This window comes from Thermobia domestica, chromosome 10 (assembly GCF_964235325.1).
Source record: "Thermobia domestica chromosome 10, izTheDome1.hap1.1, whole genome shotgun sequence".
NCBI lineage: Eukaryota > Metazoa > Arthropoda > Insecta > Zygentoma > Lepismatidae > Thermobia > Thermobia domestica.
The window spans coordinates 101360271-101374759 of NC_137463.1; the positions used below are offsets into that span (position 1 = coordinate 101360271).

General features: G+C 35.5%; 1 long non-coding RNA gene and 1 pseudogene across 6 annotated transcripts in view; both read right to left on the reverse strand.

Annotated features, from left to right (window-relative positions):
• Nucleotides 1–14489, reverse strand: part of LOC145662039 (uncharacterized) — a 34093-nt gene that overhangs the window by 900 nt on the left and 18704 nt on the right. For 3 of the 6 annotated variants that reach the window (XR_014126958.1, XR_014126960.1, XR_014126959.1), the window contains exon 3: nt 11928–12040. The exons of the other annotated variants lie outside the window; for them this stretch is intronic. This is a non-coding gene — a long non-coding RNA (uncharacterized LOC145662039). The remainder of the gene's footprint in view (nt 1–11927; nt 12041–14489) is intronic. 6 annotated transcript variants of the gene reach the window in all.
• LOC145662733 (uncharacterized) lies at nt 6636–11718 on the reverse strand (annotated as a pseudogene).

Consider the following 14489-nt stretch of genomic DNA (forward strand, 5'->3'; position numbering starts at 1 on the left):
AAAAATATAAAACTATACTACATCAAGCGTTTGGTTATTCTTTCTTATGATAAGCTTTATGTGGAGGAAAGGGGAGGGGGTCATGTTAACAATGGATAATATTGTAACGGAACATTCCGAATCCCATCTATTTCCATGCTAATCCTATGGACTACAATAAAGAAATTTTCAATTTCTCGGCAACACTAATTCATTTTATAGGATGTCTTTACTACCGGAAGAGATCTCGTTTCTATCCTTGACGGCATTAAACGAAGATAAAAGAAAGAAGAAGAAAGAAAACAAGAAGAACCTAGTTCGAATTACCTCGGAAGACAATATCTTTTTCAATACTTTCTTAAAAATATCTTTTACTCGAGTTTTTTTATAGTTTGTTATTAAAATACTTACTAACATATCCTCATTTTATTGGCCTAACAAACAAATATGGGTATGTTGCCAGTAAAATAGCTTAGATTGATCGGACTCCCCCCCCCCCTTCATTACAGAACCCTGGCTAAACGAACCAATATATGTTGCAAGTAAAATAGTTTCGAATGATCGAGTCTCTGGTGTGATAACCACAATATTTCGTCACGGATCCCCCTATACGTGCCTGCGTGTATATGCACATCTATTAGTTTGATCTGCAAAACAGAACAAATGATATGAGTACAGATACATGTCTCTGCACTGCGTTCCAGACCTAAAGTTGCTTTCAAGTTTGTTGCAGCAACGAACCGATTTCCTGCATTAGCTTCAATAATCGAAAAATTTTCGTCTTTCGTTGTCACTTGCGGTCTACTCAGTTTTACTTTAGTTTGTAATTCCTGTTCCCCTTCTGCTTCCAATTGTCCAATTCAATATCTTACTGTTTTATTATCCAGGCTCATAGCACAAGTAACTTGCTTTTTAGGCATTTCAGCTTTCCCTACGCAATTATTCTTTCTCCAGTTATAAAGGTAACCAAGAAAGTTCTGTCGCTTTTTCACTCACCACCTTCCAACATCGATATGTCACCTAAGACGTACCTGAAAAATCAAAAATAGGCCCCATCAGAATCGATGATCTTCTGTCAACGTTCTGGAAGGTCATGGATTCCATCACGTTAGAACTTGATGGGCGGTGAAGCGAAGAAGGTATCAAGTACGTTTTCCACTTCTACTAGGGATTTGAACTGGTGTCCTCTAAAGGTGATTGTCCAAGGAATGGACAGGCGATAATCGGACGGTGCAATATCTGGGAAGTATGGCGGATGCAAGTGTTTCCCATCCAAGGCGTAGAATGGTATGCCGGGTTATCCTAGTCACGTGAAACTTAGCGTTGTTCTGTAACAGGAGGATCCTTTTCGATTCAGAAGTTTTGGCTCCAGAGGTTTTATTTTTTTCTTGAACACGGTTTAACTTCTGAGAGTACACAGCTATATTGATTCTCTGACTAGCTTTCCATATGCAGAGTTCCCGATGCACGATGCCGCGAGCAGTCCACCAAATACACAGGAGGACCCACTTCTCATGTAGTGCTGGTTTCGGCTGTTTTGAAACCGGTTCATGGGATGCTAACCAATGACCAATGATGGCGCTTCGTACAGAACCCACTTCTCATCACATGTCAACACTTTGTCCAGAAATGGCTCCTTCCTCAGACGAGACAGCAAAGAAACACATGTTTCATCTAATCAGTCACAACTGGATCCTAATTTCTGATGGGGACACTCGGTCGAAAAAGTGTGTAAGTTTTTTTCAGTCCAGCTATCCTGATTGAGATTTTACTGGGTGTTCCTCACTCATACGTGGCAAATGTAGAGGTGGCCTAACATAATTGACCCAGTATGCGTCCTTCGTTCGCCATTCAATTCCTTCTCTCCAATTTCACGGGTAATATGATCGCAGAGATACGTCATCTCTTATAGATGACGGGCTAATATGGCCATAGATGTCGAAGGCACGGAAATCAAATTCCTAATCCTAATCCTAACTACTTACTCCTATTAAACAAAAATTGCATATTGACATATTGTGAAGATGATGCCCGGCGTGATTTTGATCTTATTGTTAACAAGTAAGTAAGTAAACTTTAATTCAGTTTCAGGTAGAGCTTCAAGAGTTCGGGAAAAAAATGTCTTTTTTAAAAAGAAGTTCTTTCCTGTGAGCTTTTTGCCTGAGAAATTTTAGGTTTTAAAAATATTTCAATTTTAGTAAAGAGATAACAATAAGTACCATTTCTATTACTATAACACAAGAAAATATTTAATTACTGTATTCTGAATATAAAATCCTGAACATATTTAAGAATTAAAGAACATCGGTCACTCGATGTAATAGAGGAAGTGCAAATCGATCGATACAGTCGGTTTTCTAGATCCAACAAATTGTTTATAGAGGCATTAGATTAATATTCAATGACAAAAAAACGTTTCAGTAAAACGTTTAATGATGTTAACCATAACTACTTTGAAAATGTAGCAAATTTCATGAAACAGAACAAAGTTGCATTTAAAATTTATGAATAAACTAACCATTATTTTAGCTATATATATATATTTTATTGAGGCCTCTAAAATTCGAGGGGAGAACTTGAAAACGCTTTCCAGAAGTTTCTTATTTCAAAAATTGTGACACGATATACTTGTAAATTAAAGAAAGAAGAAATTCCATGATAGTGATTTTAGCCTAAAACCGTAGCCAAAATAGCCTTGCATACTAAAGTCTCTTAAGTTCAGGATCATATATTTTCCGAACAGAGAATGAGATGAAACCAATATTTTATACAAAAAAAAGAAAAAAAGGTATCTGTTGAATTTAGATACCCAGCAAACATATATAAGTGTGTGCATAAATTTAAAAGTCCAGTAAAGTGTCTGAGGAGGGGGAGTAAGATACCTACGTAGACAAAGTTAAATGGATTGAGACTTAGTTTCTCACACATTCGATATTGCATGCTGTTCAATTTAAATCTTGAAAAGTCTGCTGCAGAAGCCAAAAGAATGCTCTACAAAGCTATGGGGACAACGGCATTAATACAAGTACGGCGAAAGAAAGGCTTACCAATTTCAAGAAGGGAGATTTCAAGCTTAAAGACAAACCAAGGACTGGAAGACTTGAATAATTCGAAAAAGATGATGTGGGAATGCTACTCTAAGAACGCCCGTGCCAAATAACCAGGGAACTAGGTAAGAAGTTCGAGTCGACCATTAGACATCCGTTAGACATCTGCACGCGCTTCGAAAGTTCCAGAAACCAGGTAAATTGATCTCACACTAGTTTAGAGAGTCGTCTGAACACTTATGTGTCGCTTCATATTTGCTATAAAAGGAAGTATTTTATGTGGAAAATAGTAACAGTAGGTGAAAAACAGGGTTATTACTATAACCCTAAGCGTTGAAAATCGTGAGTAAATCCTGGTCAGCCGTCAACCAAAATGAATATTCATAACAAAAAGCTTTCGTTGTGGAACTTAAGGGACATGAAGGGTGAGCTCTAATACGAATTCCTGATGTTTGGCGAAACCACCAAGGCCAAAGACTACAAAAATGAATTGCTCTTTTGAGTGAAAAAATCGAGGAAAATTGACTTTCTACTGGGCAAGGAACGCAAGAGGTCATACTGTTGCATGACAATTTTTATCCACATGTCGTTTTGTCTACAAAGAAACAATCTTCAAATTGAGTTGGGAAGTTCTTCCATGATATGTAGTACATTCAATAGTTCTAGCTCCTTCAGATTATCATCTGTTGATGCCCCTACAACATACCTGTACACTTTCTGTCCAGCACTCTGCAAACATTAGTAATATCAAATCTGCATCGACAACTTATCGTCTCTAAGTCACTGTCCTTCTTTGTGCAGAATATATGTAAGGTACCTGACTATAAGCTAAAATAATAATCAAAGAAAATACTTCTATGATTAAGATTGTATTTTATTATCAGGAAGAAAGAATTGCTGGAAAATGCACATACCTAAAATATTAGGATGTATACTTTCCCAGCACTTGATAAATAAAACTAGGCAACGAAAACGACATTTGGGATATGATGATTGCATAACATACACTAGCTGATAAGAACTGTAATGCTAGTTTGGAAACCAACCAAGACAGCCAGTTTCGGGTTGCACATAGGACTTACAAGTATTGGCTCTTCTGAACGCATTTTCTTAATTGTAGAGTACACTGCAGAGAAGCAAAAGTGTAGTTGAAGAAGAAACTTTCCTTCCCAGCTCAAGAAAAAGAAAAAGAAGTCTTTGTACAGTATCCACGGTAAATTAAATTGCTTCCTAAGCGCTAATCTGATAATATTAGAAGGCTACAGAAGAATAATAAGGAAAAAAATGTAATAATATGAAATCTGATAAGTGGATTTAAACATCCTAAGTTAATACTCGAAAGTTAAATGGACCCTATTTTGCCGTGGCCCCTCTCCCTCCAAATTGCAGGCAATGTAGGCCTGTGAGTTACATCTTTGCTTAACAGGAGAAACCTGCGATTCCAGAAAACCGAAGCTAGAGCCCACACAGCACGTGTAATCATTCCTGTTTCCGGGATACATGATTTCCCGATTTGGAAATAAGATCTGGACTCCATATTCTCAGATATTACTTCTCCTTTCATTTTTTTAATGGTTAGAGCATTCGATAGAAATTGTCTATAAATGAAAGCTGACACCACTTCCAGATCTTAAACACTGCATAATCCATGTGATTGAAAACATTCGCAGAATACGTCGTACCGTGTTATGGGAAAATTAAGATGCGACTTCAACAATACTTGTATAATGGAAAACATTAGGAACACATTATTTTAAATACACCCAGAATAAACGTCACTTGGAAGTGGAATGCTACCTTGATAACCCAGCGCTACAGAGATGTGTAGAGATTATATTCTTTGATCTAAATTTGTGTGTCCGCTACAAAAATTGATCCCTTGTTCATTTTTTATAGAGATTAATGTCCTTCTTTAACGTGCACGGATGTTGGACAACATACTGCAGAAGGATAATACCTCGAGAATGATATATTAGTATTTTCCCTTTCCGAACATCAATCAAATAGAATCTGAAATTAACATAACGTTGTCCCAACGGAAGGCATGTGATGCCCTAAGACCAAATGGTTCGAAAGGTCTAACGAAAGCTTACACGTAGTTAGATTAAAGTCCACGAGAGAGCACAAGTCTCCACAGTTCGTGAATGCATATACTGCTGCACTCTGTTGAACATTTTAACAATTACGAACGTTTGTCAAAAAGGAAAAATATTATAGAGAAAAGTTTTTTCTTCCTTTTGTTTTTAACAGGCATAAAAAAGTTATTTCTGAATTCAACTACCACTTTATAATTTATTTGCAGCATAAATATAAAAGGTCATGTAAAAAGCCTCTGCGGTTTTTTGGTACATTTTTGAACAAAAAACCTTTATTGAAAATCAAATTTAATCAAGTCCATATTGACCATTATTATCTATTACCTTTTTCCATTTTTCAGGTAGCTTCATAATTCCATCGCTGTAGGGCCTGCGGTTTATTGTCGAAAACTTGGCCAAGTGATTTTCAACGGCGCTTCAGTCGGTCAATATTTTACCATCAAGAGAATATTCTACCATTTTACCGTCAAACAAATGGTAGTCAGACGGTGTATTTTATATTCTATTTGAAGCGACTCATTACAGGCGATGAAAACTCGGTGAAGTACGAGAATATCAAACGCAAGCGATCAAGGTCAAAGGCTGGTGACCCTCCACAAACGACTTCAAAGCCTGGATTGTCGGCAAACAAGGTTATGTTGAGTGTTTGGTGGGGTTGGAAGGGAATTATCTATTATGAGCTGCTGGAACCTGACGAAACCATCAATTCGGTCCTGTACTGTGCACAACTCGATCGTTTGAAAGAAGCAATCCAGAAATAGCGATCAGAATTGGCCAACAGAAAGGCAATTGTGTTCCATCATGACAAGGCGAGGCTACACATATCTTTAATAACTCGGAATAATTGACGGAAATTGGTTGGGAAGTTTTTATGCATCCACCGTATAGCTCGGATGTTGCACCGTCTGACGACTATTTGTTTCGGTCTCTGCAAAATTCTCTTGGTGGTAAAAAAAAAATGGCCGACCCAAGCGCAACTGAAAATCACTTGGCCAAGATTTTCAACTATAAACCAAAGAAGTTTTACAGTGATGGAGCTATGAACTTTCAGAAGTTTTCCATTAATCTTTTTACCGGACATTCGAGCTATAATAAAAAAAATAAACCGTGTGAAGAAAAAGTCCAAACAGTTTTTTGATTCGTATTTAGTGTCCCAAGAATGCGTTCTATCTCGACTCTAGTTCTCTATTGTAACAGGAAGTGGCATAAATCTATCACATCTGATTTAATGTTGATCTTCATTTAAAAAGCATATTCTGAGTTAGTAATGAATATTTAAGACACACACACACACACACACACACACACACACACACATATATATATATATATATATATATATATATATATATATATATATATATATATATATATATATATATATATATATATATATATATATATATATCCATTATAAAAGTATTGAGTATTTTCTGGGAAAAATAGATTTATTGATCCGACATGTACAAATGTTTAACATTTTTCAAAATACTCTTCTCCTGCATCAATATGCTTACGGAGATGTGTCATCCACGCCTGGAAGGCAACCTGAAAGTCCTCGACGGGAATGTCTCTCAGGAACGTTGTAAACTGCTTTTAGATATTTTCCACGGTCTTCAAAAGCTTTCCTTTCAGCTCTCTTTTCAGTCGGGGAAACAAAGAAAAGGTCGTACGGAGCCAAGTCGGGACTGTAAGACTGATGGGGGACCACCGGGGCTCCGCTCCGGGCCAGGAAGTTGGTAACAATGAAGGACGTGTGGCTGAGAGCATTGCCATTGTGGAGCTTGACCGTGTTTTTTTATGTCAGCCCTCACGCGCGTGACCCGGCGTTTCAATCTCTAAAAGGCAGAGTTGACAGTTTCTCCCTGCGGTACAAACTCAAAATGGACGATTCCTCCGGCGTCAAAGAAGGAAATGAGTATCGTTTTGATGGGAAATTTGTTCATTCGCGCTTTCGCCTTGTACCACCTTCCGGACTGTGACCTTAAAATGCAGTCGTCCTTGAAGGCCTCTTGAAGCATCTGGAATGTTTCGGTTCCATTCCTTCCAAGTTTCACGCAAAACTTGATGGCGTATCGCTGTTTCAGAGAACGCTCGATCGCGCCGTGTTACAAAGTCGAAAACAACACTTCATGCGGAAGCACGTCTTTCCGCTCACACTGCTCGGACCAAACTGATGACCGGCTGCGTTGGAAGGGCAGACCTACAACCACCTTGCTCCATCGGTTTTATTGCGCTGCCATGCATAGTCGCGTCACGATAAAATCATGGGTATTACTTTCACAATGGACGGGTAAAACGGTTGAGGAACACGGGGACAACCGTTTCACTCTTCCAAAAATATACTGTATATAGCGTCCTTCCAGTTTCTAAAAAAATACAAAGAGTAAAGATAGGCACGGGGGACGGCGTGACGTCACGCGTAACCCCGCCTCTTCAGATCACTTTTACGTCTACACACACACACACACACACACGTATATCTATATATATATCTATATCTATCTATCTATCTATCTATCTATCTATCTATCTATATATATATATATATATATATATATATATATATATATATATATATATATATATATATATATATATATAGATATATATAGATATATATATATATATATGTGTGTGTGTGTGTGTGTGAATTTAGCATTAAAAGATAGATACCAACCCAGTCGTTAAGCCTCTACTGAAACCATCTGGTTTTAGCATATAGCTATTCTTGTGCAGCAAAAATAGGTTAGATATCGTGCACCGGTTTCTTGATACGAAATCATTATCCTAAAAATAGGTTATATTTCAGCTGCAGTTTTTGTCTTAAAATCAGAAATAGTAGAAGAACTACCATTTCCGATTCAATATTGATTCCCATACAGCAAAAATGATAACATATTAGAAACGGTTTCCCTGATTGAATCTTGGCTTTAAATCCTTTATTTATGACTACAATACATCAGCATTTACGAGAACATTGAGAGTAAAAATTTTCGACCGCATACATTTCCTGGAGTTCCCTGATTTCTCCTAAACTCAAGTATTTTGTCAATTCAACTTCAGACATTTTACATGTAAAAATATGTTCATCTATTTGTATTTATAGAAGGAGTTGCCAATAAAAAAACAAAAAAAGAAAAAGATCAGATCTATTCAAAGATATGGATAGGCAAATTTAACATTATGTTGTATATTTATCCTTGTTTTATTAATTGTCACACATTTTCATATATATATCATATTTTTGAAAGCAAACTTGAAAGTAAAAGACATAACTTATTATTTTTGTCTATTGCCCTACTCAACTGTTTCTTCCAGGAAAATACGAACCACGTAATCCCTCAATTTACGTCTACATCATCTGTGCACAATTTCGTTCAGTTCGGTCCACTTGTTTTCGCCTTTTTGACGTCAACTTTTAAAACTTTGGAGGTTTTTTGCACCCTTGAAACCGTTTTCCCGCAGAAAATAAAAAAAAAAAACCTTTTCCTTTATTTCATGTGTAGTATCTAAATGCCAAATTTTTATTAAAATCGGAGTGTTACAATTGGGAAGTGTTACTTGTAAGTCACGCGTTACGCAAAATGGGACAAATAGAGCATCCAAGAAGTCAATGCGAAGAATAGGCACACCAGAACATCATGCACTATGGTGTTTATTACTAGAAGACGGCTAGAGGGAAGAGATCAAATAAAAAGGGAAAAATAAACGAAATTATAGCTAATGGGGAGGACTATAGGATATTAAGCAAAACAACAAATGACTAATCAGATTAATAAAAGGACAATATACTAGGACAAATGATTAAAATTGTAAACAAAACGGAGAAACATCGAAATAGGAATGATCTTTATAATAGTGTAACTGAATGAATGGAAGAGTGGTTGTAGATCTTTCTGGGCCGGAGGACTCCTCCAGGAATGTCGGCTTCCGCGTGTCCCAGAAAAGAACTGTATGCTTGCACTCGATATTTCCCCTGGTAAAATCGGATAGAAACTCCGGATATATCGAGGGAGAGTGTGTCCGTGTGTCGGAATCGGTGTCGGATAGTGTGTTTCGTGTAAATAGTAAATTTATATATACCTTTAATGAAAAAATGTCTCGGAACGGTAGCACAATCCAGTATCCGCATTACATATACTACACTATATGTAGTTCTCCAGGCCTACAAGAAAATTTCTGCCTGAAGTATATTTGATCTTTTGATCCAATAAAGTAGTATTTGGTTTAGAACTTTTTGAAAAGTCTCAAATGAACGTGAAGTTAGCACTTTGAAAAAACAATGTAACATACATTACTTTTTCGTTATGTTGTTTTTCATTATCATTATTGTTTGTTATTTCCTATACACATAAAACAGTAAAATGCAATAATAATTTCCTGTGCTGCCAAACATGCGATACAAAACTTAGTAATTGCGATGCAAATTTACAGTTGTGTATGAATTTGCGACGCAAAAACTAGAATATTATATGTATATATATTATCGGTGACTTGATTTTGTTTTCATCATATTTCCCAATCTAAAACATCGTTACGCATAAAATTGGAAATGAGGAAGACTCGATAAGTAAACATGATACATATAATATGACCTACTGAATGAACAATAAATCAAATCAAGTCAAATAAACATTGATTATGGCAGAAATATCTAGTACTTGCAAGCGCAGTACCTCGAAATATACTTCTACCATTCACTAAGGAGAAATTCCCATATTCAGAATAATTTCAGCATCAAACTCAATAGTTTTCCAATTCATGATAATTCCCATAGATTGAAATATGACAAGTCACTGCAAACATTAATATTTATTAAATGATGTATCGAAGGAAAAACAAGAAGAGATTTACATTTCATACTTCTTTATAGTAGAGCAGCAGAAAAAATGTATAGTCATTGAAAATGAAAATTGAATTTCTGTCCCCTATATTTTTTTAATGGTAACAAAATGCCAATCTTCCGAGGAGGAAGGTGCTTCTCTACTCTAAATAAAATAATAGACCTCCTCCAGAACGTCATAACAAAATAAATACTATCTGCGAAAGGATTATCCTCTATTCCGCTTGGTTAACAGCACTTCTAATTTCAATCAGCATTTAATAGAAATATTTGCAGCTTGAAAAGAGTGAAGGATGTGTTTCCTTTCTAAATAACTATGGTTAATTTTATTAAATAATTTTATTGAACTTCGTGCATGAACATATAATTTTTTTCTTTTTGGATCAAAAGATCCAATATATTTCAAGCAAAAAATTTCTTGTACGCCTTATATCTGGAGAACTACAGTGTAGCCAAACCCAAACTATCACTTAACTCAGTATGATGTACCGGTACTTATTTCATAGAAAATACGAAAACTCGAATAAGGGACAGTTCAAAAATTTTGTAGCCCCTGATCCAAAAACTAATTATTGGGCAAGATCACAATCTGTTGATGCGCTTTATTTGGATTACTCCTAAAATTCTTGGTCAAGATCGCAATCTTTTGATCCACTTTTTGTGATCATTTCTAAAATTCTTGTTTCGTAATGCCCTCATTGATGTCTTACAGCACATGTTATATATTTTATCTTTTGTTCAATACCACCGATATAAAAGTTTTGTGTTTAAATAACTTATAAACTCACATTGACAGTGATTGTTCATTTTGTTTGAAAAAGGGAAAGGAAATAGGGTATACAGTAGAACCTCGAATTCCGAGCAACTTGGTCTGCAAGTGTTTTACAAGATAAGCAAACATTTTAAAGGAATTTTAACTTGATAAACGAGTTGTGCTTTGCAATACGAACTGCTATTCTTTTGCAATAGAACTTGTTTAACTGCTGAGTGTATCGTACAAGTACTGAGCCGGTTCCCCTATTCTTTTTCTCTCGCAGAGTAATTGTGCGTACAGCAATTTTCTCAAACATTCAGTTTTATTTGTCGTTCCTCGCTCATACATACAACCAGATAGTATTATTGCCAAGTATGTGTTTGCATAAAGCATTTTTATCTGAGTGCAGAGTCTATTCCTTAGTGTACATACAGCACTGTAACTGAAGACGTACTGCAAAAATGGGACTCGTGAAGAAGAAAGCTATAAATGAAAACTGTAAGGAGAAAGGGATGATTACAGTGGAAATTAAAAAAGAAACCATGGAGAAGTAGGAACGTGCTATCCAAGTGGCTGTTATCGCGAGACTTTATAACAAGTCTACATCAAGTTTTGGACGATATTAAAGAAAAATAAAGAATAAAGGCTCTGGGTGCAGGTAAAGGAGTCAGAGAGTATCAAAGTAACGGCCACGTATTCTAGAAGATGTAGAAAGGTTGCTCCTTGTATGGATAATGCACATCGCACAACATGCATAGCTGTCCGTGGTGAAAACGTGTCTTTCTAACGATGATTTCACTTCTGAAATGTTAGGGAAGGCCATTGTGAGCCACAGTGCTTTCAATATTAGTTACTGTCTCTATACAAAAGTGCATTTTTAAAATTTTTTTGTTGTTGTTTCCTGTATCATACAGTTGCACTATTTTCTCTTTATGATTCAAGTTTTAACATTATATGGGATTTGGGAGTGACACAGTATGCGAAACATACTTTCATCCTTACGTTTTGCACAGTAATGTATTATACAAACATATGCATTATATTTGTGTTATAAACTATGAGTATGGTGCGCTTCCAGCTGGTTCAGTAGCTAGCGCGTGAGCCAATTGTTCACATTCTTATCTGTGATACAATCATATTAATTAGGGTAAAAAATGTTTGTATTAGAAAAATAAGTATTCACTTATAATATATTATTTATTTACCTCAATGAACTTCACTCCTTATTGGACTTATTTTCTACATTAGGAACTTACAGAAAGCCAGAGCTTCGAAATTGAAAAGTTAATAGAAGGTTCCACGTAGTGCGCAAAAACTCCTAAAAAAAAAAAAACTCACAGCATATGAGCAAATTACTTTCCTTTCTACTAAAGTATAAGATAAAATACAGCATTACTTTAAAAGGTCCTTACTAAATGTAGAAACGTTATTTAGTATTAAGATTTATTTTTTAACACTACAAAACTCGTAATATAGACCTGCACACTTCCATTTATTTTCTTCATTATCCATAGATCCGTTGTGGAATTCGGATTGAGAATTATATATTTTAAGTAATTGAATGGATCTGGTCAGCACAAGACGAACTTTCTTCTAAAACATTGACTAATTAATCTATATAAGTAAAAATAAAAGTGACTATCTTTGTGACTTATAACGCATGAACCACTTTACTGATCTCGATAAATTTTTTAACATAGATGAGGTTATGGTCTGGGATGATTTTGACACTTCGCTTCGACGGTGCAATTTAGGGGACGGGGAGGAGCAGATATTAAAAATGATCAAAAATGACCGATATTAATGTCAAATTCATAGTTTCCAGATTCACTGAGATGAATAGTGACACTTCCAATGCCGTTTAAATCCAAATTCAGCCTTGTAACTTGGAGGAGGGGAAGATATATATATATATATATATATATATATATATATATATATATATATATATATATATAATAAAAATGACCAATACTAGTGCCGAATCCGTAGTTTTCGGGATCGCTGAGACGAACAGTGATACTGCCAATGCCATATAAATCCAAAATTCAGCCGAATGCGAAGAACGGATATTCTTCTAGTTTCATATATTACTACACAATGTTTTTTAAACAAAAGTGGCCAAATTTGTGCTGTAATAATTATTCGAATTCGAAATATATGTATTATGCATTCTTGCTCAACTTGAGCCACAATCTCGTCCACTTTGGCTGTGATTAGACCTATGCGAGGAACATTTTGGACATCGAAATTCCGAGAAAGAAAGAGGCTGAACAATTTTCTTGTCTGTTGTTTTTGGTAAAATATCTTGCCCGTAAGCATCACAAACTTCTTCACGGACCTGCACTGAATTTGGTCCATTATCGGAATTGCAAATATGTAGCGCAATTTTGCGGAAAAGTCACTCATCTTCCGGTACAATACCTTATATCTGATTATAAGGATTGCAGAAGTTTCCCCATATGTACTACCTTCAAGAGCCAGCTTTCAAATAATGTTATGGATTATGGTTGACTTGCTTCGATCCGCATATACCCTGAGGCGCGACATTAACTCTCTCTCATGTGCGAAAGGCTCAATACGTGTTAGAGAACATGAGATGATCTCTTCTATTATTATTATTATTATTTCTTAATTTTCTTCTACTTTTTCCTTTGACTGCGCAGTGGTTGATTCGGATGTTTTTACCACGACCATCTTTCATATTTACCCCAAGTCTAACCGTTACAACGAAAGCTTTAAGAACTATTGAGGGTGGGACTAACTACGTCAAAATTAATCCATCAATCTCACGAAGTGAGCATAAAATAGAGTAAGTGTGATGTTGAGATGATGTTTTGAGTCTGAGATTAGTGAGAGTGATGTCCAGATGATTTTATGAGCGTGAGGTTGAGTGACTATGATGTACGACTGGTGAAGTGAGACTGATGTCGAAATGTTATTGAAAGTGAAAGTTGAGTGAATGCTAAGCGTAAGGTTGAGCAGGTTAGGTCAAAGTGGAGACCTTTTGATCAGAATACTACCACTCACAAATTATACTTTTGTTATCTTTCGCTTGAGTTACTTCACAATTTGATCAAATCTTAATTATTTAGCCTAATCTCTTCTTTGATATTTTCTAAATTTTCCTTCCTGTAACAAAACACATACGTTCTAAGTTCCTGTTTCCAGTTAATATCTCTTTGTTCTAACGTTTTTGATGTTCTTATTCTATCAGCCAATAGAATCTTCAGTGGCAACCTCATATATAGGTCCGGAAAACTTTTATCTGTTTAATATTTTACCATGGAAAAGCTTTTTATACATATGGAGCACACCGTTTGTATTGCTACAACGAACTTGAAAATAAAGTTCTTGTTTCTTTCATCCGTTGAAGTCACCCTGATCACAACTGGGATTAATGTAAACTTGTGACGATTTTCAGCAAATTGGCTCTGGAAAAAGTGCTGCCCTGTGGCTTCCCCATTTAAACCAATTCCAAATACGTAAGAATGGACGTTATTATTATTATTATTATTATTATTATTATTATTATTATTATTATTATTATTATTATTATTATTATTATACTGTAAAATACTGTATATCCTAAATGTCACTGAAGATCACAATTATGCCTCATCATTAGCATTTTTACAAGAACGTTATCAGTCTAGAAAGGTATATAATGTTTTCTGCTAAATCTCATGTTTATACAGGCTAAAGCTTGTCTTTGTACTCGTATATATATTACTTGATATTTATTCACTAAAATACCATATTATGAT